Genomic DNA, 26,509 nt, shown 5'->3' on the forward strand with positions numbered 1-26,509 from the left:
TTAGAAACCCACGGTGTAAACCATTCGTATGCTCATTTAAAATTGTTAATCGAGAGTCTTTGATCCTTACCCGTGTGTCGATCGTTAAATTTTGCAAAATCTGGCGCGTTATACATATTATTATTCATTATTAATGGTCAATTTTATTGAGGGACCGTGTGTTGTCTTGGTGTGGTCTGCGACTGTTGTTGTTTTGCTGCCTTGCCCTAGCTGCATTTCAGCGTTCAGAAAGCGACAGGAATGTATGTACTTGTGTAAATTGTACTAATATCCTGCTTTTAGTAACTTGCCTACCTTTCCCTCTGCGGTACTTTGCACTTCGTCGTTTTGCGGTATTGTTGTTGTCGTAACTTGCTGAACCGCCCCTACTGGACATCTGCGAAAAAGAGCTTCATAGCTCATCGGATTCCTCCAGAATAAAAACAAATTCTGATTTTAAAAGTTAATTCTTATAAGGCCCCACGATGTCAGGCGCAGTCTGCAACTCCTATTATCCGCTATATCAATCGGGTGTCTATATTCACGTGCTATTGAGGAGCATTCCCCGAAACGTCGCCTGTTATATATGTTTTCCAGTGAAACGAATTCAGAATCAGACTTTAGTTATCCTGGAGGAATCCGATGAGCTAAAAAGCTCTTTTCGTCTAAATTGGCAGTGATGCAAAGGTACAAAAGAACAAAAAACTCAACAAGTTCGTCAACAACACCGTATGGCCCTTAAAATGAATACATATAACAGACGACGTTTCGGAAGCTGGCCCTTGTTCGAAACCCCTGCACACGCTGCAGAAGTTGCGACGTGGGCGAGGCTTCGCGGCTGGAGATTGACAGGTGTCGCGTGATGACGTCGTTTTTAGGGGCGTTACTTCCCCCGCCCCTCCCCACACAAAACCGACGGTGTGGGCGTGGCTCAGTGGTGATTGACAGGCGTGTGCGGTGACGTCAGGCCGTGTTTACGGTTTCCTGCGCGAGGTTTGTGAGTAGGGGGGAGGCGGAGGAGGAGGCGACCCCGGACCTCGGCTCCTCAGCTCCCGCGCTCCTCTCGCTCGCCTCCTCGCCTCCGACCGCGCGCGCTCACTTGGGTAAGCCGCGCGATGGCAGCGGAGGCGATGGCGACGATGACAGTGATGGTGGCGATGGCCCGCGGCTGCGAGGCAGAAGGAGGAAACTGGTTGCTGCTGAGGGACTGGAACCATCCGCCCCTGGGTTCAGCCTCTCACGCGGCGTTACCTTTCTCGCGTTCTGCCGTTCCTTGCACGGCTCTCACGAGCCCGTGAGAGTTGAAGGGGATAAGCCTCCCGCCTCACCAGCCCCGTCACCCCCAGTCGGGATTGCTGCAGTAGCAGCAGCCGCAGCAGCTGCTGCTGCTGAGGCGGTTCGGGGTGTCGTGGGGTATCGCGGCCTCGGGCCTTGGAGCCTCGGGCTCGCTTGGACGCGCTCGCCCGCGGAGATGCAGTCGACCCCGGATAGAGGCAGAGGGTGACCTGGTGGGGTGACGAAGATGAGTGACTTGGTGGGGGTGACTTGAGACGATTGGAGAAGGTGACTCGGCAGGTAACGAGATTAAGGACTTGAAGGGGGTGAGGCAGTAACTAATTTGAGGTGATGCGGAGGAGGTGACTTGAGGGGTGACTCGAGAGAAGCGACTTTAGAGTGACTAAATGGGTTGGTTGACTGAGGGAGTCGGAGGGGCTGAGTCTACGAGGTTGACTTGAGGGAGTTACCAGAGATTGTGGCTCAGAGCCATTGGCTGCCCCCTTATGTGGTTGTTGTGATTGTGAATCGTGTTGTTGTTATTGTGGTGGTGGGTGTTATTGTGGTTGCTGTTGTGGTCGGCGTATCGTTATGGCTGGTGTTGTCGTGCCTATAGTGGTTGCAATTGTTTTGGTTGTTGTGTTGTTATTTTTGTGGTTGAGATTGTTATAGCTCTAAGCCGCTGGCTGCCCTTGTGAATGTTTATTGTTGTTGTTATGGTTGTGCTTGTCATTGTTATAATTGTTTTGGTTGTTACGGTTATTGTTGTTATTTCTATCATTGTAGGTATTATTGTGGTTATTGTGAACATTGTGGTTATTTTTTTTATTTGAAGCTTTCGTGACTGCAGTGATTCATATTCTTGGTTCTTTCGGTAAAGTCACGTTGAAGGGAAACAATAAAATCTATTTTTTATTCTTTTGTTTCCCTTCAACGTGACTTTACCGAAAGAACCAAGAATATTGTGGTTATTGTTAAGCTTGTTATTGCTCTGTTTGTTAAGGCTGTTATTATGGTTAACCGGTATGGCACTGCTCCATGGCGCAGGAATGTGCGACCTCTCCCCGATCATCCTCCCTATCAATAAGCCAAACAGCTCTTCTCCAGTAGCAACAAGGCCGGCATGTGCTCTCCGGAGCAGTCCTACACGAGTTTGAAGCTTCTCTAAGTCGAACAAAATGTACTTTGGAGGAAGTTTATGGCGTGCGCTTGATGTCACGACATTGACGTTAAATTTCAGGAAGTCCGACCGCCGTGATGTCACTAGAGAGTGTCTGAGAGTCACTTGAACGGTTTTTTTTTCAATCACCAACTCGTGTCATATTGCCCGGAACACACAGCCCCGGCACGCACGTAATCTACTAGATTAAGGCTTGTTTTCCCCTTTGTATTGTATCTTCCATAATCGTTGTTTCTGTTTTCCTCTACATGTATGTTTAGTGAATTTATATTTTCAGGTTTCTCTCGAAAGAGTAGATATAGGAGGTGTGTTGTGTTTGCACGTGGTGAATTTAGTTGGAATGGCAGGGGATTTCCCTATCCACTGAGTAGTGATGACATTGCGAATTTAAATCCAGAACAGGATCGTTGTCAGCCTTATCCTTCCTTGGTCCATACAATTAGTACCAGAGTGCAGCTCTTGACACAATGAGAGTTGTATTCCCAGCCACGGCTAACATCAGTGCTGAGTGGTAGCTAATCCAGTCTTGGGCTTTCCCCCTTTCTCAACTCGCACTGACCCCCGTGATGACATTGTCGGTTAACCCCGATGCCCCGTGTGGCGTGGTGAAGCCTTCATCAAGCAGTGGATTGACCAAAGGGCTGTACATGTACAAATCCACATGTTTATGCGTCTTCTCCACTTCGTCAGAAGTCAACTGTGGTTTTCACGTGGTCACACTGGCCTTCGGAATGTTAACGTGGAATTTCAAACAGTGATTCTGGACCGCCGATGTAAATAAACATTGTAAATTGTTGGGGAGTTTTATTTTGCGATAATTTGTGAGACTGGCTTGATTTTTCTTAAGTACGGAGTGTTACTTGAGGAGAGTGGAATCTGTCATAGGAACATGGAATGTTTGTCACCCAGGTCTGACAACAGGGATGAGTAATAACCCTCGCTATTTTGATCACGGGGACAGTGAAATCCTTATGGAGTGCAGTCATAAAAATACACGCATGTGTATATTTATAAGTGTAGACTGCATATACTGCATGTCTAAGTATGTACACGGTAATCTATACCAAATGTTTCCTCTTTTTATAAAATGTTGTGTAAAATATACTGTAAACTCTTGACACTGCAGAATTCTGTGTTATAATAAAGTGTTCACCTCTTTACTGTGTTTATAATAACGTGATATTATGAAGCCCCCTGATAATCCACTCCTTTATGCCGCATTGCTTACGGCGTTGAATGATCATATTTAACCACACTGGTCAGTGCAGGTTGGTTATATGGGGGAGCCTATAACCATTTCGAATACTATTGACCACTGATGTTAGACTTGATCAGGAATAGAACTCGGGTCGCCAGGTTTATACACAAGTGTTTTAACCACAATTCTACTATGCTCTTTGGTTCTTTCGGTAAAGTCACGTAGGTTTAAAATAAAATAAATCACATTTCTACCGTTCCCCTTACTATATTTATTTTAATATCAGCGAAAGACTCTTAAAGTTTTAGTGAGCAACTTTTATTCATATTTTCCTCATTCAGAAGTTCCGTTCTCCCCCTTCCCCACCACCTACCTATCTCTTAGGAAAGGTGTGTTCTGTTTGAGTACTGGCACATAGTGAAAGATTGTTGGATTAGCACAGACCATAAAAACACGGGGTTTCATTGATTATTGCTATGTAGTTGCAACTCTATCCCAAACGACACGATAGCCAACAACGACATTGTAATTTGTGCCACTGCAGTTGAAGGACTGCAGTTTCTCCTCCGCTGTAGTAAACAACGTGCTCCATTAAAATATATTTCCATCCCCGCACGCCACCGGGGTTATGCTCGAACCCTTGTTCACTTACACCAATCCTGAACTATACTCGCACACCGAGCCTAAACAATCAATTGTTCACCTTAACCCCGCCAAATTGGTTTGCGCCAGGTACAAAATTAGTTTGTTAACGCCTGGCGGAGCGCCGCAAGACTCTTTCTTTCTCCACTACAGCCACGGCTACGCGCCAGTGTGTGGTCATGTGGAAAAGCCCAAGTGCAGCTCAGGACAACCTGGCGCGGCTGCCGAACATGTGCAGGGCGGCGGCGCAGGCGGCAATTATGGGAGCAGGAGACGGGGTCCGTGGTGACGGGCGCGGGCCACGGGTCAGGCACACAGCCTGCCCCCCCCACACGCCCCCTCAGCAGGCTTCTCGAATAAGTGGGTCACTGCATGCCTGTGGCTGTCGGGAATGCGCACAGTCTTAACTATCGCTCGGTCTGTTGTTTGCCGCCGTCGGCCGTGCGAGCTGAGATGGGGCGTAAAGACACGAGGTTGCGCTTCGTATTCACGGCTAGCAAGCGGTGCCAGCTGCACCGCTCGATGGAGACCACAAAGTTGTCCCTGGGACGTAATCAGAAATCTGTCTGTTTTAATGCAGTCGGAAAGGTTCGTTGCTGCTCTGCTGGAATTTTAAAAAGGCAAACGCACGTGATTTTGAGTGCAAGGGACCTTGCGTGTGAAATATGCCCGCCGCATCGATGGAACATGATTGAAAGTAATGTCAACGGAGCTGAAAGAATAATTACTTTAGAGTTACGAGCTACAAAGCAGTGTGCGCAGTAGTAATGATGTCTGTTAAACAGGATTACAAGACGACTGTGAGCTCCCTGCTTGTTTACAAAATACAAGTCGTCACTAACGTATGTGATTTACAATTTAATGGATGGTTCTGTGAACAAAAAATATAATTAAAGCTGACCTCCCAAAACATCTCCCAGTTATCTGGCCACACGTCTCTAATCCCATCAACGTTAACCATCGATCCGCCAAAACTTTAACTGATTGTGGGTTCACTTCTGACTGATTCACCGCTTTTGAATCGTTACGGTCAATTAAACATTTCATGGGTTGTTTTGTCCTGCATAAACTTAAACTTACACTCGACGGCAACTGTTTTACGTTTGTTTTGGTCCATTTTGTTATTTAAAGTATTTTAAGTGTACCGGAAACCTGTGGTGCAATCTCAGAACATGTGCATAACTGCGGCAAGCAGGAAAAATGCTTTATATTTTGGTACTTTCTGCCACGAAAAGCATTGGTAAGGGGGTATGTTTGAGCTTTTCAAACAATAAGGGCCTTGGTAATTATCTGCTATATGCAACTAGCAAGCCGCTCGCCATAGTTGCCCCCGGTGCTTGAGTCTTCTTGGCAAGCGAGTATGGTTACAATATTAGTCGGCAGGTGTTGTGTTGCCTCCTTGAGCAAGTTTGAGACGACCTCTCCATTGTGTTTTCTTGGTTATGCCGTGCGTTGTTCCATGTTTAGCGCCATGCTTGACTGCCGAAAGAAGCTGCCCAGCACGCAGAACTGAATTCAGTTCCTGAAGAAACTCCCAGCACAGAGCGAATTTCAGACATAATGCAGAACAACATAAGCACGGTACAACCCGAAAGCACATTGGAGAGCTATGCAGTACAACCACGATAACCTACGCAGCAGCCTGACGCACATACTCAGGCTAATGGGCTTTGCCATGCTCCATGGTTACCTGGGTAAGTTAAAGAAAAGTGCAGCGAGGCTCTGTACTTGGCTATGCGGAGGGCTTTTTATTTGTGTTAGGGGTAGGATAAGTGCTTCCTTGTAAGTGCATGGTCTGGCGGCGTTAAGTGTGCCTTTGTAATGTAAGTTTTAAATTTGAATGGGAACGGGTGTGGGGTGTAGCCTGGGTTTTGGTTCTTAAACGAAACAAAACGACGTGTACCTTGGACCCCCGCGCCGCCGAGGCAGTGTTAATTTAGTCAGCATTTATATTATTTTAGTCGTAGTCTTAATATATTCCAACGACATCCTGTGGAATTTTACTCAAGTGTTTTTTTTCTCGCCTGCGGATTTTCATTTAGTCATTCCCTTAGCCTAGTCGATGAAAGCAGTCAAAATTTTGGTGGCGAGGGCTGCGGAAATTTTCTCCCTCCCCCCGTCCCCGATACCGATATTGTTAGGTCAGCCAAAGAGTGCATTCACATGCATATATATCTATTCTATGGGCCTTACGGTAAAGCCACATGGCTTTACCGAAAGACCCATAGAATATGTTTTCCTGCAGTCACGAAAGCTTTAAGTCATATATATCTATTTACTATATTTGGTCTTCCTCGGTGAACTGCAATATAAATTATCTCAACCTGCACCTTCATTGACTCACGTTAAGTTAGATTCTTCATAGTCGCCCACCTTTATCTTTGGTAGGTGGTCGTAGTCACAGGTAGTGCTGAATAACTTTCGCCCACTCGTAGTCATCGGCTGGCCAAAACAAAAACGTGCTCCGTCGACTATTTTTGGCACTCGTTTCGTTGATGAAATTAACACTGCTCTTTTTGAGGTTTTGGTCAGATTGGTGCCCGGTGATACGAATCCCCATTTCAGTGCAGGATGTCGGGCGGCCGGTTGAAAACAACGGGATTTCTGACCGTTTCCAAGGATACACACATTTTTCACATTGTTCAGATAACTGGCAAAATATTTTAAAAAACATGGCGAGGCTTGTCTGCGGGTTTAATTTACTGCGCTTGTTTTATCCGTCATGGAAATAAATGCGGTGTGTGTGCAGGTATAATCGAAATTGAAATTTGCTTTTAACAATTGCCGAAATGAGACCGACGTGAAGTAACTAAACTGAGTTGTGGTGAGGGGACCCCATTTGAGGCTTAGTATTTTAACGTGTGACGAGAAAGTATTCCATAGCCAATTTGTTTCTTGTAAGATTTTTCCCCAGAGTTCAAGTTTTGACCTTTGTTTGAAATTAATAGGCTTGTCATATGTGGTAATGTAATTCGGTATGCGTGTCTGCAGCCCCCTGTTAGATGTGCACATAAAATATTTCGACCAGCGAAACATTTTAGTAAGAGAAAAATAAATTCCAGATGTGGTAAATACCAACGATGTTGAGCAAATAGTATTTTTAACTTTGTTCCTCTGAAGCAGAATAAACACCACGGGGCTTCAGACTAAACACTCGAGCTCATTTCTTCGGCCGCAGCAAAAGTTTAGCAAAATGAAAGTGGCTTGGGCATTAGCGCCGTAATCGGAGCGTGGGCTCTGTCCCGCTGAGCTGAGCCCCTGACGATGTTATCAAATCGCTCCGCCCCCACATACATGCCCGCTTGGTTAGCAGCACCAGCAGCGGTAGTCACGACAGAGGTATGAAGAGCATGCGTTTTTTTTTTTGCCCCGTCTACTGATTTTTGCGATGTGAAATCCAGTGGGTGGCATCTGGAGGGATTGACGACTTTGTTTCGCCTTCTTCTCTTGAAGCTCGCGAACTTTATGCCAAACAAAAATAAAGTCCGTTCTCGTGAGTCAGTTTGAGTCACGGTAACATCGGCTTAGCTCATCACAAAAAACCCTGAACGGTGCCAGACAGTCTAAGTCCTCTTCCAGTAGACCGCAGTGCAAGGCTGGCTGTTGTAGGTGCTGTGCTGCGCAGTGTCGCCCGTCGTGGCATCACATCATCGGCATCGTCGCGGAGGCGCCTAACAGGGAGCACTTCAGGGAATCACGAGGGTGAGCTGCGTAGATTATGTTCCGGAGTGCCGATGTTGCGTGGCACCAGTGTATGAGTTGGCACGTTTTTTTGGAGTAGTGTAGTGGGCAAAAATCAGCGCAGTTTTTCAAGCACTGGAAACAAGAATCAGAACCTGTATTTGAGATGAGATGAAAAACATTCACAGGCCAACCTTTCAACCAAAGTGCTTTAGAAACTGACATGCTCTTAAGGACCGTCTGATTTATTTTTTCCTGCGATATCGATTTGTTTGTATGAGTTCATTAATTAAGTCTGCATTGCATAAAAGGTAGTGGTTACTTGTTGTCGGAGTAGATTAATGATGCAGCATCTACTGCTGAGTCAATGTTCTTGTGAAGTTAACCATAAGGTGAGTGAGTTTAAATTACACAGCACACAGATGATTGTTTATGTACTTTACTGCATTGTGATAATAAAAAAACACAATCTTATTGTTATTGGAATCGTAACAATAGCTTTAAATAATTGAAATTCCTTTGACAATCGACTGCTGTGTTTGGGTCTCCCCCACGCTGTGAAGGTCATAAGGAGTATTCTTTTTTCGTATCATACTTCATTAAGCTGCTCAGTACAAGTTGATGAAAGTGGTTGGAAGCAAAGTTCAGTTCAGGTGTCAGGGGCCACTTACATTACCTGTGACTTACAATTTAACTCAGGTGACTAGGTTTATAGTGCTCGCCGCTAACCACTGCTGAACCACTATGCTTGTTAAATTCATACTGACGCTTGTTTTTTTCCAGTACAATTGGTAATGGTCAAGAATAATAATGACAGCCAAGGTTCTAAAACACTGTGGAGATGGAGTGGTGAAACCAGCTCGTATATAGGTCCTAGGTGGATTGGTACATCAGGATTCTGGTTAATGGTGACAGCTTGGGGACCCCTTCAACCAGCAGTGGATTGATCATGGCTGCTGCTGCTGATGATGATGTTGGATTTTTTTTATGTAAATCATAAAGGCGATGGATTCATTGTTGGAACGTTAAATGTCACCGAGCGCTAGCTGAAATCGTTTTCGGTAAGTCACGTGATATTTTGGTTAGCGGTTGTGCAAAAAAAATGTACTGACACGGCATTGTGAGTGAGTTCATGTGCAGCGTTTCCCTCTTTTGTTTACTCGGCCAGCGGTTACCACCCAAGTCAGGCCACGGCGCAACACCTTCTGGAACGGGCAGCTCAACGCTTCCCCCCCCCCCTCAGCATTTCCTAGTGCATGTGTGTTGTGCCTTTCTTTCTTATATAAAGTAAAACAGTAAAGGTGCAGCCTTGAAATTTATTGCTGTTGCCGGTGGAAGGACTTTAATTCGAGGGAGCTCTTAGAGAGTAATTTTGAGCCGGATGTAACACACGCCGGCGAGATGTCTTCGAAGAGGTGGTAGCACCCACACTTGGAACCCACGGCATTCGACCTGCCGATTGGACAGCCGCGGTGAGCCATATTTATACTGCTATGTGGCTGGAGGCGGGGGAGATTAAAAAAACCTGCAGCATTGTTTCAACTGCCGTGCAGGGCGATATAACTACCGACCTCTGGATTGAAAGTCCAGTGTGGCGCTGCCAATTAGAAGTTGTGTTGCGATGTGGCCTGCCTTGGAGTGTGTTCTGTGCTGGTCTATGTGGAAAATTAGTTTTGAGCATGTTATGGTTCAACCCTGCCCCTAGAAATTCGATGAATCTCTAGGGGCAGGGCTTGTTTTTACCATCCTGTTGGTATTATTTCTCAATTTTCCAGTCTCCTTTGCTGGATGGTCATTACGAGGCATGCGATGATTCATCCCCCCCCCCACCCCCTCCCAGCGATTTGATGAATTTCAACAGTTCAGGGTGATTATTGGATTCAAGTATTGATTCTTTTCGTCACGTTTTTGTGCGTCTGCAGCATCGTGTGCGTAAGAATGACTCTTAATTGATAAATTGATGCATCGATACGCGCCTAATCTGAAACCTGTCAATTGTGGGAGTAACAATTCACTTGCGTGGAAATTCAATCAATTGCCACAATACATTTTTCAGATTTTTATTCTAGAATCAATTCTTGATCTTTTTTTTGTGGATACTGTGAATGCAGCAGATGCATGGGTCACGAGAACCCAATTACATACTGAAAGCACTTGCTGAAAAATTATTGCACGCGATTTTCTGCGCGAGTTAACAAGCATGATACCTCTGCGTATCGTGACCATTTAAGGAAAATATGCATGTATCGGGATCGTGCATCTTTCGTAAGCTCGACAATCCATATTAATCAGTGAATTGTCACAGCCCCGAATCGTTGCGTGCCTATTCAATATCTTCTTCATGTTAGTCGTTGTGGTGGGGGGCGGGGGGCCGGTGGGGTGGGTGCTGTGTAAGCAGGGATGCAGCCCTCGTGAGGAGTGACGGCGCAGTGCGTGCTGTTTCCATGGCTCTCCTGCTTTTATCACTTCGCTCGTAAGCCCCGTCCAGCGGCAGCTCTGGCAAACAACGTGCGCGGTTGGCGGCGGACGCTCTGGGTGCGTTGTCGCCACCTCGGTGACCCCCAGCTGCTTTTGCCGCGCGAGCCGTCGTTCCCGACCACGCTCCGACCGTTTCCTTGCCGAGATCTACAGATCAGCGTGGCCCAAACGCAATTAATTCCATTATGCTTCTGGATATTTTTTTTTATATATATATTGCGTTTGCTCAGTACATCCGCCAAAAAGCCTGTAATGCAGTGGCCATGGACTAAAAATAAATGAAGTACTTTTTTTAACGGAGCCGGCTGTTCCAGCATGATCAGTGCCCTCTGACTACAGAGGGGATGTGTAACAACCTACAGCCAGAACAAAGCGGCTAAAGCACTCTCGCGACTTCAACAAGGGTGGAGCACATTCAGGGTGTCTATAGCAGGTAGTGCTGGTGCATCCGCTGTCTGGTCGTAAAGCTATGGCAGAGAACACTTAGGACCATGGGCCAAAGCAGAAATTGGTACCCATATAAGGTTGCAAGATTTTAGGAGCAACAATTTATTTACATGGCGAATAAATGTTAATTATTTTTTAGCCTACTATTATTAAATGGACATCACATTAATAAATCTTCGAACCATTAACGTTATGACAACTCGGGTGGTACCGACAAGTGAAATATCTGCTCTGGGCTCATGGAATAACTGGCTATAGCACTCTCCCACAACTATATTTGCCACCTGTCCCAGCAAAGTTTTCCCAGGATGTCCGCTTTTGAATTTGCTGTCCTAGGAATTGTGTAAGTCTTCTTGGAATATTAAGTCCCGGTTTTTCGTCATCGTATTAATACAGCACTGAAGACAATGCATACACATTTAGTTCTCCCTCTTCCGGTATGGAGATATATTCCTCTTACCCTGATATTGTCCCGCTTATTCGTATCTATCAAGTGGCCGCTTTACTGGCAACCTCAACCAGACATCCAAATGGGGCAGAGCATCTTCAAAATGTCTCTAGCAGGGGGTGGTGATGCTTTCCCGCCTGTTATCAAAGATAAGACATCTTCCACCTGTTTTGTCATTGTCATTAATATTTACACGAACAAAACATGCAACTCGTATTAGCCAAAACATCTCAATTCTGGAAAATAACCTGCAGCTCACTCAATTGGATCTACGCACAGCAACATCGCCCCCTCCTGTCAAACTTTGTCAGGACTTTCTTGACAACAGTCTTCAGAATCAGTACGGCTTTCTCGGGGATACAAGCTTAACAATAATATCCATCTCTATGCTCACTTATATTCTAGAGATCATTAGTACTTACACTAAGGCTTATGCTCCTCGGCATTCTGATCTCTCATCTCTGTTGCAACAGAGAAAGCACTTTTAGATTTAAAGCTTTTGTGACATCAGGGATTCATCTTCTTGGCTCTATCGGTAAAGTCACGTAGAAGGGAAATAATAAAATAATAAAAATAAAACTATAAAATACAATTTTCACGACGTTTCGGCCACAACGCAAGCAGCCGTCCTCAGGTGAAGAAACAGCTATCGGAAAGACAGCGTCTGACGTTGTCTTTCCGACAGAGGACGGCTGCTTGCGTTGTGGCCGAAACGTGAGAATTTTATTTTATTATGTTTTATTTTTATTATTTCCCTACCACGTGACTTTACCGGAAGAACCAAGAAGAGAAAGCACTCTTACTCTTCATTGCCGAGTGGCCACTGCTGTTTGTCATATCACGGGCACTGGTGGTATTCGTGTCAATGTTATTGTCTGTCAAAGAGTATGAAATATAAACAGTTCGGTCTTGAGAAGTCCCGTCATGGCAGCTTTCATTTTACCGTGGTCACTCGGCTTATCGTCTGAAGTTGTGCGATCGAGGGGCTGACTGCCTTGCCGATGTGACCACATGGTATCAGGGTATCAGGGTGGAGCAGGCAGGGAAAATCATGGTCTTGTTTTTCCCCCAAAATCTGGCGTACTGGCTCCCTGAACCCTTTTGGTGATTTCCCGATACAGCCTGTGTCACTCTTTACTGCAGCAGCCTCGTTTTCACGAGAGTGAACCGAGAAGAGATCGTTATCAGCGCTTAATTAGAAAAATGTGGTGTAATTCGCAAATTCTCAAAAGCCACGGGAAGGGTTCATTTGTGCTTTTCATTCATGGAAAGTTTGCATCAGGCACACGGCTTAATTTTTATACAAAAAAAAACCACTTGGTCATAAACAAAACAGAAGTTCATAGCCGCCAAATTGCAAGCTTGCACTTGGAACTTCTAGACAAAAGCACTTTCGACCACCGCCTCTCAGCCGGTGTGTACACCCGTCTTTTCACTCGCTGTAATTAGTCAGAAGCTGCTAAGAATGGTATTTTTTTTAATTTTCCATAATTTTTGGCGCCGTGTCACGAGCGAGCAATCAAGCGTTTGCCGCTCGTTGCAGCGATTCAAGCGCCAGTGGCTGCCCTGGTTAATGCTGCGTGTGCATTAACAACTCTTGGCTTTTCCCTCCTGCCATACCAAAGGAGAAGAAGAAGTTGAACTTAAAATACGCACCGTCTGTGTGCCACGTCATGGTCCAAATTTTATCAATTACTCACAAATTACTGATTTGGGAGAAAACTACAACGACATCGACCCCCCCCCCTATTGGCAGACTAATGCCCATTTGCAGGCTGGTGCTGCTCCACACAGCCAAAGCTGTCGCTGGGGGTCCCCTTGGATAGACTAGCTGGGCATTGCGATGGTTGGGATGAGACGTGATGTAAGGTGCTTTGAGTTTTGAAGGCAGAAACCAAATGTATTGTGGTGGGTTTTTTTTGGGCATGAGATCATCAACTCACTACACTTGAAAATCCAGTTTAATCTCAACGCAGTGTGTAAGTGGTATGGGTCTAAATGTGAATCTACCGGTTTTTGTGTTCGGCGTTGAGTCTCTATGTGGGTCATCATTAACTGAATTGAGACCATCAACTCACTATACATGAGAACCTCAATTTTAGTTTGTGGGTCTCTAGTCGAGTTCTCAGTGACCGACTGAGACCATAAACTCACTACACTGGAGAGACCGGTTTCATCACAGTTGGCTGAAATCCAGTTTCGAACTTAGGTTCTTTGAGGTGCCTGCTCCACGCACTGTGACCTCTGAGCCACACGATCGTCTCTTTGCTGGAAGAATCTTAAGGGTGCGCCGTCGTAGCAAGATGTTAACTACCTCGCCTTGTATGCATGAGGTCGTGGGTTCAATCCTGACCCTGACGCCTGTATGTTTGGAGTGTGCATGTCTCTCTCCCTGTGGTCGCGTGGATTTTTGTCCGGGTCCTCTGGTTTTTCCGTCCACATTTAGAAACATACCTTTGGAGTATTTAGCTGCTGTTTATTTCCAGATAGGCCACTTCGTTGAGCTATCATTTGTGGCCTGGTCGCGTCTGAAAACGACTTGTATAGCTCAGTGGGCCTTATCTCTTAAAATAAAAATAGTTTAGTTTTAGTTTAACACCTGAAGTGAAGATCTCTCACAGAGCTGACAGGATGTGGTGTTGTTGTATATGCCGGGTATGAAAATTTTATAAAAATAATAAAAATTAAATGAAATTTGGGAAAAGGCGTAATTATCTGAAATTATGTTAATATGTGTAATTATGCGCATAAATTATGCTAATTGGGATGTGTCATCTCATTACATTATGTAATTGCATGCGATTATGCTAATGCAACCCGTTATGATTATCAGGCCCTGCCTCGTTGTCGAGGGTAGTATTATCAATCGGGATCATAAAATTAATTGTATGAAGTTATGCAGGTGTGCTGTAAGTATGCTAGATTAAGCTCGGCTTCGTTTTCTAGGTTCGTATTATCGATCGGTATAATACAATTATTCTCGCTTTAACATTTACTGAATATTTCTTAGTGTGTTTATGTCAGGTCTCCAAATTCAAATGTCACCGCAGGATACAGTTCTTATAATTAAGATTATTATGCATGAACTTAGGAAGGCACCACTCAGACACTTCTGTGTTAAGCAATTTTAATTTTTAAACAAAAACATAACACTCCAATATGCAAACTCTTATGCTTGGAATTGTCAACACAGTACTCCTGGAGATGTCCTCCTCATTGATCCATACATTTAACCCTCAATGATCACGTTGTTAACTGGGTAACAGTACAATCGATTATTCCGCAGAGTACGCGAGCATACACAAGAGGAAAAGTCCTTAAAAATTAATGTAACGATATTCATACGAAGGCAATAAAGAAACATGTCCCGAAGGCAAGAGTAGTTATCAATTAATTCATTGGTAAGATTATGCAATTAAAAAGAAAAATAAACTAACGACTAAAATACTTCTAAATGACCGTATCCACGTAACTCAATGGGCCGCAATGTTCTTCGTTATCAGCTAATATTCTAGATTTGAAGCTTTCGTGACTGCAAGGATCCATACTCTTTGGTTCTATTCGGTAAAGTCACGAATAGAACCAAAGAGTATCAGTTAATAGTTGATGCACTTATCATGAGTCTTCTTGTATGTGTTAATGTGAGTGTTGTTGGTCTTCTTGCGTTAAGCAGGCGCCGAGGTTGGGCATCCCTTGTATCAAAAATGTGTTTGTTCCCTGCGGAGCGGTGAGGGTGTGAGGGTGGGAGTGTATCATACGGACAGCTTGGCACTCCCTCTTTCACACGGGCGGCCACAGTTTCTGTCCACAGCTGGCTGGAAGAGTCGGCACGACGCTCGCCGTCGGTGCGCGATGATCCCGTCGTCAGATAGCGCCCGCAGCTTGTCCGCTGGCAGCTGGTACCCTTGCTTGGTGACGCTGGTGTGAGTGTGGGTCGAACCCACGGCGCTCTCGCCGGCGCTCTCCTCTTCCTCACGGGCGGCTGGTCAGGCTCTTTCCCCTGCTGGATGAGCCGAGTCGGCACAACGTTTGTCCGCTGGCAGCTGACACCCTTGCTCGGTGGAGCTGGTTCTCTGTGATGCTGGCTTGGTCGATGCTTGGCGCTTTCCGCCCTTTCTCCAGGTTGATTGCTTGTCGTCGCTCGGCACTCTTTCTCTCTCATTGCTCTTGCTCTCTCCTTGATCGTGCAGCTGCCAGCTTCACACGGACACCCGCCCCTTACTTCAGGGCTGCGCTTTGTCGTTGCTCAACTTTCGTGCTCTTCACCCTTCTTCCAGGAGGGCTCTTGCTGTGAGCTGCTCGTCGCTGGCTGGATCACTCACTCTCAAAACTTGAAAATTGTATTTTCACACCTCTTACACAACTCTGATAGCTTAGTACAATACAGCTTATCGCAATCCTCGATTCTGCAAGCGACTCAAAACATCAGGATGAATGTAGAATCACTTTCAGCGATACTTTGTCGGTCCATGCCGAACTCGGCACCGAGCAACACCTCGCCCCTCTTCTCTGCGAGACACAGCACCCATTGCTAATGTCGAGGCCATGCACCGGAGCCTGCTAGTCGCAGCACTCTCTGTCGTTCGCAGCACTCTCCTTGCATAGCCCGTGTCCGTGCTTAAATGTGAAATTCTCTCTCTCCTCTCTCCGCGTCTCTTGCGAGAGAGAGAAAAAAAAACAGATGCCCTCTGTCACCGTTCTCCTCCCGTGGCCGCAGCGGCCTGGCTGCCCCCCCCCCCCTTCTTGACCTTTGACTGTTTTACCATCACATTTTATGTTTGTTTGCATCCCCCCCCCTCTCTTCGTGGTCTCTGGTAAAAGGGAGGGGAGGCACTCTCCCTTCATACGTATTTTATGGCTACCATGTGTTGTGTCAAATTGTTGGAAGACAAAGGTGGCCGGGGAGGCTCTGATTTCATGCAATACATATTATCTGGTCATGTGTGTTTGACCATTTCTTGTATCTCTCATGAGTTACCCCCGGTCAAATATCTCGTGGTTATTATTTGGTTTATGTTTAACCAAGATTCGTAATGCACCTCGTTGTTACCACCATTATTCTGAGGGTTTGCTAAGCTTTGTTATAAGTCTGTGTCACCAGGGATCGGTGTTTTATTCTATTTATATTTTGATATCCCGAGGCTGGAGATATAACTTAGTTTCGTGATTGCAGGAGCTCATGTACTTATAAGGAATACTGCAGTCTATAATGTCGACTTATTCTTATAGCCAAGCTTCGAACTTTTACCTTTAAAAAATATATCAGTTATAATGTCCGTTTGCCCTGTGCTCTGCGTCCGTGCCAGTGATTCTGGATATTTGTTTGTGAACTATCCAAAACGTCATGGCATGTGGTCCTTTGACAATCTGGAGATTTTGCAGATCGTCGTTAACCTCCCTTTTTGCCCCGGAGTTTATTATTTAATGGCCTTTTACGGCCTCCAGATGCTTGGTGCTTGTGGGAGGTAGCGGGTTTGAGGGTGTTTGTTTTATTTATTTTTTTATCGATTATTATTCAAAAAAATATTTGCAGAATTATTTTTAATATCAATTTTTGGATAAAGGCCTATATATAGAACAGTGTCATGAGGAAGGAACAGGGATGAGTGCTTGCTGGCTGAGGGGTGACTTGAACTGCTTGGTGGCGCGAGGGAAAGCACGCTTCCGCAAGCCCGGTTATTTTTGTCCATCTAGCGTGCGGGTGTGTGCGCTTGAAAACACATGGTGGCATTGGGGGTTTTTAAAAATCATCAAATGTATTGACAATGAAATAAGGGTAAATGTTTTGTTCTTGTAATGGGGGGGGGGGGGGTGTTTATGTTAAACTGCTACACTACCGCGTGAGGAGCGGTAGTGTAGCGGTTAGCGCATTGCGCTACGGACATGGCGACCGAATTCGATTCCCGCTCACGGCTAACACCAGTGACGATTATCTGAACCGGTCATGGGCCTCCCCTAAGTCAACTCAGCCTCAGAAGAGTACCTAATGCGATGTCCTAACATCGCCACTAGGGAGACAAAGTTTTCCGGGCATGGTGCTGTTCACCGACCCCCTCGTGTGCCGTTCCGGCCTTCATAGGTACTCGCTAACAGCACTTGCCCCGACAGTCTGTTAAGGCTACACGGGGGATCTTTGTCTTTATGTTGAACCGCCCCCGGGCTCGTAGGTCTGGTGCTCCTTTGATAGGAATAAAAATGTGTTGCTCTGTTGCATTTAGCCTCCACCCCCCCAGCCCCAGAGTGGACAAATAGACTCAAATAAACTTAATCGCATTCATCATTTCCACGCCTCTAAATGTATACATTTTATATAAAATGTGACGTTTTGGGGAATGGCCCTCCTCCGAAATGTCACCAATTTTTTTTTTTACATCCAAGTCGGCGGCATTGACGAATACGTTGAGTTCTCGTTATATTTGTGCGTCACTGCCAGCGAGCTTATGACAAGCAATGTGTTCATATACAGACGCATTGAATGAGTGAGCCGGAATTGAGATAACGGGTCGACAAGACAATGGGGGGTGTGGTGGGGGAACTATCTTCCTCTTATCTTGTTACGGTGGAAAGCGTCGTCGGTCCGTATGTCCTAACCGAAGTGAATATTTAAAAAGCGGTTGCTTGTTGTAACTATGGGCGAGTCCACAGCAATCGTGCAAGTAGTGCAGCAGGTTTTAAGATTTTGAGAAAGTTGTAACCGCTCAACCCCCCCCCCCTCCCGCAATGATATCCAGGAGCCCACAATAATCACGTCGCAACATGCCAACGATACTTGACTTTAAACAATAACCACGGGTGTCACAACAGCACTCCTCCTACAACAGGAATCTATGATTTACGCACAGCAGGAATCTATGATTTAGGCACAGCAGGAATCTATGATTTACGCACAGCAGGAATCTATGATTTAGGCACAGCAGGAATCTATGATTTACGCACAGCAGGAATCTATGATTTAGGCACAGCAGGAATCTATGATTTACGCACAGCAGGAATCTATGATTTACGCACAGCAGGAATCTATGATTTACGCACGTTTACAACAAGATATCCTACACAAAGAGTGGTATTTTCAAAGTGGAGTCCTTTTCGTTTTTCACAGCCTCCCAAGATCCCTTTCCGCTTTAGCCTTCACAGGCTGTCGGGGCAAAGTGCTGTTCGCGAGTACCTGTGAAGGCCGGCACGGTGCACGAGGGCGCGGGTGGCCATCACCACACCCGACCGCCTTGGTTTCCCCAGTGCTGATGTTTACACACCGCAACACGTACTCGTTTGAGGTTGAATCGACCTAGGGGAGGCCCAGAAACGGTTCAGATAATTGTCGAAGGGGTTGATGGCCATGAGCGGGAATCGAACTTGGATGGCCGAGTTCTTAGCACAGCGCGCCAACCACTGTGCCTCCACTTCCCAACCCCTCATCACCCCTACGCACACGCACACACACAGAACGGTTGTTATTTACAGTGGCAAGTTATTTTCCTTACCACCACATCGTCACACACACGCACACAATCAAAGGGTATTTTTTTTCCTCCATTGTTACACGATCAGAGAGACACACACAGTCGTATTTTCAGAGTGGCAGGTTTTCCCCATTTTTTTCCCCCATTTTTTTCCCCCGACCACCTCAGCAGTTTTACGCACTGGCACATTTTAATACGGACTGCCAACAACGCAGCAGCCCAGATTATACACCTCCTAGTGCAGGTGGGCGCCTCACCCTTGTTTCCCCGTCCTCAGTGGCTCTCCAAAGACAAAGTTCCCCCGTATAGCCTTGACAGACTTTTGGGGCAAGTGCTGTTAGCGAGCACCTATGAAGGCCGGCACAGCACACGAGGGGGTGGGTGGTCAGCACCACGCCCGGGCCGCCTTTGTCTCCCCAGTGGCAATGTTTACACACCACACCAGGTACTCATTTGAGGCTGGGTCGACCTTGGGGAGGCTCAGGACCAGTTCAGATAATCGTCACTGGTATTGGCCGTGAGTGGGAATGGAACTCGTGTCGACAGGTTCGTAGCGCTAACCCGCTACACGACGACCGCACCCCTGGCTCTCCACACACACGGTGGACACTTGTTCATCCTTCCACGCAAGGTCTCTCAGCCCCGGAGATCCGCTCGGCACGGCCTGATTACGCCTCGACTCGACACACGGACCCCCCCCTCGTCGTTGTTCGCATCCTGCCTCCAGACTCCTGAAGGGCTAAAATGTCATAGAAGATGTTCTCCTCGCGTATACTGCACGTGGTTATTATTCACGCACTGAGACCTGAAATGAGAGTGTAATGCTGTGAGACCATGTCCCGTCTCACTCAAGTAACTATAACTATTATTATTTTAACAGATAAAGCCCACTGAGCTATATATTTCGTTTTCAGAAGCGACCCGGCCGCAAATAACAGCTCAACAAAGTGGCTTATTATGTGGAAATTTATAGCAGCCAAATACGCTAAATGTGTGATTTTAAATGTAGAGGGAAAACCGCAGGAACCTGGAGAAAAATCCACGTGCAAAATATCCAGGCATCAGGGTCGGAATTGAACCCATGACCTCCTACATACCAGGCGAGGGAGTTAACATCTCCTAGCCACCACGACGCCACTTATCCAGCCTTTGCTTGACAAGTTTCCGTTTTCAGGTTCCATCATCCATGCATAATGTGGGCTCTGATTTATTTTGTAAAAAAAAGACCCCACACTTTCCCTCCCTCTCTGAGCCTGACTTGGGCAGCTCCCCCCCCCCCCCCTTGTTTGCATTTACATCTGCCCCTGTTGACTCTTTAGATTAGCTTTTTACTCCATTGCAAATCCCTCACTTTGGGGTTATCTCAGTTCAAAGCTCTCGTCAACGGGAGCCATCAAATTCAATCACAATTTCTTTCCAGCAAGAAGAGAGATGGCTTTTTTATAATTTGACATCACATTTTACATGCATTTCCTCGCACCGTAATCACATGTCGCCAGTTTTGGGCTATCTCTAAATACACTTTGAATTCCGCAGCGGCGTTTGTCGTAAACACACCAGATGAGTTTGTGCGTGCACGTGCTGTGTGTGTGTCTGTTACGTTTGTGGTCGCTCCAAAGCGTGGGCTTCCTCTGGTGGCTTCGCACGTGGGAGTTGAGAGGCCACCATGCAAGGGGGTCCCACTACCCTCCCCACGGAGCCCTGCTGTCGGACCATTATGTACACGCATCATCGCGGGTCAAGCCTTATCGCTCCTGCGTAGAGAAACACGTTGACGCGACGGCTCTCTCGCTGCACCGGCGGCAAGGGTCCGTGCCGGAGCTAACGAGCGAGCGAACAAAGAAGCACTTAAATCAACTACGTTGTGTCTGCGAGGAATATAATAGCCGAATGGGTAAGTTGCCATACATCCTGGTGCCAAGAAGAATCAGAATATTTATACTGGAGGAATCCGATGAGCTATGAAGCTTTTTTCACATATGTCTAGGAAGTAAGAGGTGGAGGTGCAGCACTACCATTACCTGTTCACTAAACTAAAACTAAGCTATTTTTTTATTTTACCAGGAAAGGCCCACTGAGCTATGTAGCTCTTTTTCAGAAACGACCTGCCACAAATTATAGCTCAACGAAGTGGGCTTTTCACGTGGAGATTTAGAGCAGCCAAGTAGTTTACACTCGTGATGATTCTAAATGTGGAAGGAAAGACCGGAGGACCTGGAGAAAAATCCACACGACCACGGGGCAGGGAGAGACACGCAAACTCCAAATATACAGGCGTCAGGGTCGGGATTTAACACACGACATCCTGTATGCCAGGCAAGGTATTATCACCCACCGCAAGCGACCTGCCAATCGCCCAAATGTGCTGGCTGGTAATAGTGCGGTTTTAAGAAACTTGCGCCATTCTTTCAACTTTCAACTTTTGAACCGGCGACCTATAGATTGCAATTCCAGTATGCTCGCCATTACACCACGACAGCAACCCCATACTGCTAGAAAGTAATTTTCTCATTTCATTAGATTTATGCAATCCCACTTTGTGCGATGGGGCAGATGACACCATGGTTTCGGTTTAACATTGCATTTTTACCATTCATCTTGACGGTGCAATTGCTTGCAGGCTTCTGGGGCCAAATTTGTAAGAATGACTCCTACACAGCGTTGAGATATGAGCACTGGCTGATTGATAGTTCCCTTTTTAGCGGTCTTGTGACATCCTTGCGTTGTTTCCCTCATAAATTTGGCCAAAAATTCACGTGCGGAGTTGTTTCCATTTCCGCGTTGTCGGGGTTCCTTTGCCGACAAATAGGATTGCATTTTTACAGAGGGCCCCAAATTATGGTGGAGTCACAAAGCCACGTGGACACACTGCCTACTGTTTCAGTTGTAAACCCGTTAATGTTTGGCTCTGTCTGTCCGTGGGGGTTGCTACGCATTTAATCATTGGCCCCGTTTTCACAACAGATAACCCATCACAAACATTTTCACTGAGCCTACTTAAATATAACTGTGATTGTTTTTTTACACGCATGACAACGATGGTTTAATTATTAACTGCTCCTCACTCGTTGGGGCTCTTGGACTCAATGCCCACGTGACAGCAAATTGGCGAGTAAAAATCGATCACTTTTAATCAGAAATTAAAGCAGACGGTGCGTTTTTTAAATCTTCACCCCCACTCCACTTGGGTCAGCGATTTCAAAAGTTGAAATAGCCTAATTTTACACTTGTTTAGCATTGTCCGCGTGTTAGTTTCCATGCAGCGTCTCGTTGCCCTGCGTGTGGCGTCGGTGCGAATGCGATTCCACACACGTGGAGCGCCACGCGAACTTTTTTAAGCGGAGTGAGGCGTGGCAGCGCCTGCCTCGACAGCACGTAATGACATCCATTTTTCTCCGCAAACCCCGAGGGGTTTCCTCCTGACACAATTCCCCCCCCACTCCCAAGTGGTCTCCTCGCGCTCCCTCTCGACAGTAGCTCTCAATCAGCTGCAGCCAGGAAGCGCGTGACTGTCATCTTCGTCTCGCTCCCCTCCTCCAGGTGCCCTCGCACAGAGAGAACCTGGCGGGCAGGGTCAACCGTAGATTAAATGTCTACTGGACATCAGTGAAAAAGAGCTTTATAGCTCATCGGATTCCTCCAGTATAAATCAATATTCTCATCAAGCTCTTTTTCACAGATGTCCAGGAGGGGCGGGTCAGAATGTTACAACAACGAATGATACAAAAACAGGATAGCAGTGCAAATTATAGTCAAGGTAAACAAATCACTTTAAAATATATACAAATAAAACTAAACTCTGTTTTTTTTTATATAGCCCATGGTCACGTGGAACACATTACAAGCCACTATGCACAGTTTTTATTGGATAATCTCCCCACAGAAGGCCGCACAATTGACTTAACACTTCATGCTTTTCATCCTCCGCAATCCACCTCATGTCAACAAAATTAGATTTCGTCGGTTATCAAGTCGTACCGTGACACCTCATTACCATAGGATCGCGAGCATGGTGAGAGCTTCTCTGGAACGCTTTTTAGCGCAGGCCCTTCCCATCAGCAGTAGTATGAGTAAGCATTTGCGGGGCTGAACCATCCATTCTGTCTTAGTGGAAGACAGATTGGATGTTACATAGTGTCTAAATGTAATCGCATCTCAAGATGTTATGCAGACACGGAAGACGTGTTTATATTTTTATAGAGAGAATAACTCTGTCAAGTTTTAAGTCCCGCGCGAGAGTCGACTCAGCCCTATATCCTAAGCGGGGGTCAGTAAAGTGAATAGCACTTTGTGGAGCAAGCCAGCAGTGGCTGTTGTATGGAGAGACTCATCCTCACAATAGGAACTTGGAATTCCCCGAGCTTGCTCTGGGGCTTTGGCCAGGAGGTGAGTGCCGCAGCTTGCCCAATTGAGCAGCAGGAAACCGCTCCGTTTTGTTATCGTTACCATTAGATATTTCCTTTGCTCCAAATCTCAGCGGTGGGCATTAGGGCAGCGCGTGCCGGACGCAGCGGAGAACCAGGGGAGAGACGCATAAGTCCCACGTAGCCATCAGGAGACAAACGTTAATGAACCCCGTCTAGTACCAGGAATTCCGAGCGTGCGGCATTGCGCGGCAACATTAATAAAATATTATTGATGTACGAAATCAACCCCAGCCCCGCCGCTCGGGCAGAGCGCGATTCACTTTCCACAATCCATTAAGTACCTGTCAAAATATGTACATTGGCCACCGAGCAAGGGGGGCATTTTACCACGCGTGAGTGACTGCCCCGAGCCTTTGTGTGATTCATTGCCCTGTACGGTGCGATCCGTCGCCTGATGGAAACGTTGCCACGTTGTTTACATCGAGTACTCGAAATGGTTTTTCCACCAACACATGATTGAATGGCGGCCGTCGCTTTCACGTTGAGCTACTGTTATTGCAGGCGGGACAGCAAGTCGCTGTTTTTGACGCTGTTCAGCACGGGGCGAAAGGCCTTTATGCATGAGCTCCGTCCGGCTGTAACAAAGGGGCACGATAACCTCCTTCAAGATGATCCAGTATGAACGAACCCCTAACATAAGGTTATGTTACTGTTAAAGACTCGCCGTATTGAAAACCCGCTGAATTGATTAAAGTGTTTCTCAAAACTTTGGAGACTAAACACCAGAATGAAAAAGACGATAAATATGCAAACACATTTTGCCCTGACAGATTCATATCGCTTTCCAAATTGCTCGGTAAGACAATGCATATTGGAAAGCGTTCCATGAGCAAATCCGTACGCTTGATATTTCCTTACATGTTTAACCACGTGATGATTCACACTCTTTAATTACCATGATGTTTAACCATGATACATCATACTGCGTATATTTTGCTGACTTTTTAGCAGTCTAAGCAAAACAAAAATCAGCTTTCCGGCCTTCCCTGGTACTCTGCTGGTACTGGGACTCTCGGCTGAGCGTCCGTGTCCCCTGCTGTGCACGTTCGGGTCACTGTTGTGTCCGTACGTCGGTCGTGTTTAGTTTTTCTCTCTTTCACTCGTTTTCATTTAACTCACTGTGTCTGTTGTTATTGTTGTATCCTCAAATCTTGTAACTCAATTTTAACCCACTTCCCAATGTGGTATCGACTGCAAACTTGCTATACTTATGTCATACTGATGACAATACTATAGTCTATCATAAAAAATATGTATTTTTAAACATTCTTTTTTTAGATGTTATTTTTCGGCTTGGGTCTAATTGTCCACGCTCAACTGACGTTGGCTGTAATTGCCCACGGTCCCTTACGTTGTGGCAAGCTTCGGGGCCACTTCCTGGAGTCGTGGAGTTCTGCCATTACTAGTACATTTCATAAAAACGTGTTTAAAAAAAAGTTTTTTTTTTTATATATTACTTATTTACACCTCGCTCGCTTCCCCTTTTCTTGCCCCGATGTGCTTTGTTCGTCTCCGGTGAGTTTTGCAAGTCGCGTCGCGATGCCGTGGCGTTTTTTCACTTAAAAGATACACGAGTCCATATCTTCCCACCTGGCAGTGATTTCATTGTCACGATGATTCGGGGTTGCGATTTGTACTTGGGAACGTCTGTTGCCTTGTTTCCACCCCCCCCCCCCCCAATCTAGTTTCTTTCAATTCATGTTTTTGTTGTCTCGTGTGCTAAAGTTGCATCCCCTCTGTTAGCCTAAATGTAACATTGGTATATAGCGTCTCATTTAAACTCTTCTTTTTTAATAGCGTATACGTTGTTTGTCTCTTAACTGTGACTCTTAAATATGTCATTGTTAGTGTTAATCTCAGGTGAGAAACACTTAGTTTGTGCTGTCCGGTGGACTGGGATAAAAGTCGTGGGCTCAGTTGTGCCCAATCCTGGCCAGCTGACTCAGAAATTTTGATAACTAACTGACTTATATATTGCACAAATTAAAAGTGATTAATTCTAACGAGCACGTGTTGAGAGCGTAAGAATGTAGTTTTAATCGGTGAATTGATGCAGTCCCAGTGGGTTTCATCAAAAGATCGTCGAGGAACATTTTTCTCGGGAAGTTCTGTCTTTCACAATTATCGCCTGAAATCGAACAGCTTTCGACAGTGCGATCATAGAACTATGTTCCCTTACATATTTAAAATGTCACACATATAAACCTAAAATCCGCTTCAACAGCACCCGCATTTTTCAGCACCACCTTTGTTTATTCAATTTTCATTTTTATCGCCTTCGTTTGGATGGGGGTTTAACCTTCACCCAAACATTAATCCTGCTTTCTTTTTTTAGCAATAGCAAATATCTAAAAAGCCTAAAAAATTGTTAAGTAAATATTTTACAAAGAATTTGAAACGTCCGATTGTGGCTTTGTACAGTTTCAGTCCGATTGTTCAGATGCCGTTCAATGCAGTGGATTCGTCATTTTATTCATATTATTCGTAATATTATTCTTTCCCGTTAATTTGTGTTGTTATCTGTATTGATTTTGATTTCTGTGTACAAGCTGTGAGCCCACGCTGGATCAAATTACACCCCTGTGCCAAAAGAAAACGGCACGGCAATAATAATCTGAACGGTAAACGAAACCTAATAATACTGGCTTTCCTAGTAGCGTTTACATTATTGCCCGAAGGATTTTGTGACGCAACCTTTGGAACCCCGGAGAGTCGATAGATATTTTAAAATTGAGATTTAGTTTTTTGTTAAGTGCACAATCTTCAACTTTCGACAAGGCCACTGACAGTGCACCACCAGTACCACCACCACCGTTTGCATCGCCACCACCAGCACCGCCACAGCCATCATCATCACTGACAGCGTCGCCACTATCAGCAGCAGGACCACCAGCGCCACCGCTAGCACCCCCACCACCAGCACCTATACTGCTAGCTGCACCCACCACCACTGTCTGTACCAGCACGACCAGCAACCATCCCACCAGCAGCACCACATCCTCCACCACTAGCACCAAAAGCACCAGTGCTTTATCGTAATAAGCTCCATTCATCCATTATTTTTAAACTTTATGCACTGTTTGAACTTTTTTTTAGCACGTGGTGACTATATTGTTTGGCCCGGCACAGGCCTCCCTTCAAAAATAGACTTTCAGCCATAGTGAGCTGCCCTGTGCATGTATGCACATTCTACTGCTGGATGAGCATCTCTCCACACTGTATGCCTCGTGGGGAGCTTTTTGACCGTACATCACCACACTGGTGAGTGCGGCTTGGTGTGAGGGGTGGTGATCA

At 45.8% G+C, this 26,509-nt stretch overlaps 1 protein-coding gene across 3 annotated transcripts in view; it reads left to right on the plus strand.

Moving 5' to 3' along the window:
• Positions 1–911: 911 nt before the first annotated feature.
• Positions 912–26,509, plus strand: part of LOC116943942 (signal transducer and activator of transcription 5B-like) — a 56,887-nt gene continuing 31,289 nt past the window's right edge. For 2 of the 3 annotated variants that reach the window (XM_032957308.2, XM_032957310.2), the window contains exon 1: positions 912–1,082. The gene's annotated coding sequence lies outside the window, so the exon portion shown is untranslated. Of the gene's footprint in view, positions 1,083–2,220; positions 7,977–26,509 lie in introns of those variants that run through there. The other variant, XM_032957309.2, reaches the window with a different exon arrangement.

This window comes from Petromyzon marinus, chromosome 19, assembly GCF_048934315.1.
Source record: "Petromyzon marinus isolate PM22_M1 ecotype Great Lakes invasive population chromosome 19, UKy_Petmar_22M1.pri1.0, whole genome shotgun sequence".
NCBI classification, from domain to species: domain Eukaryota; kingdom Metazoa; phylum Chordata; class Hyperoartia; order Petromyzontiformes; family Petromyzontidae; genus Petromyzon; species Petromyzon marinus.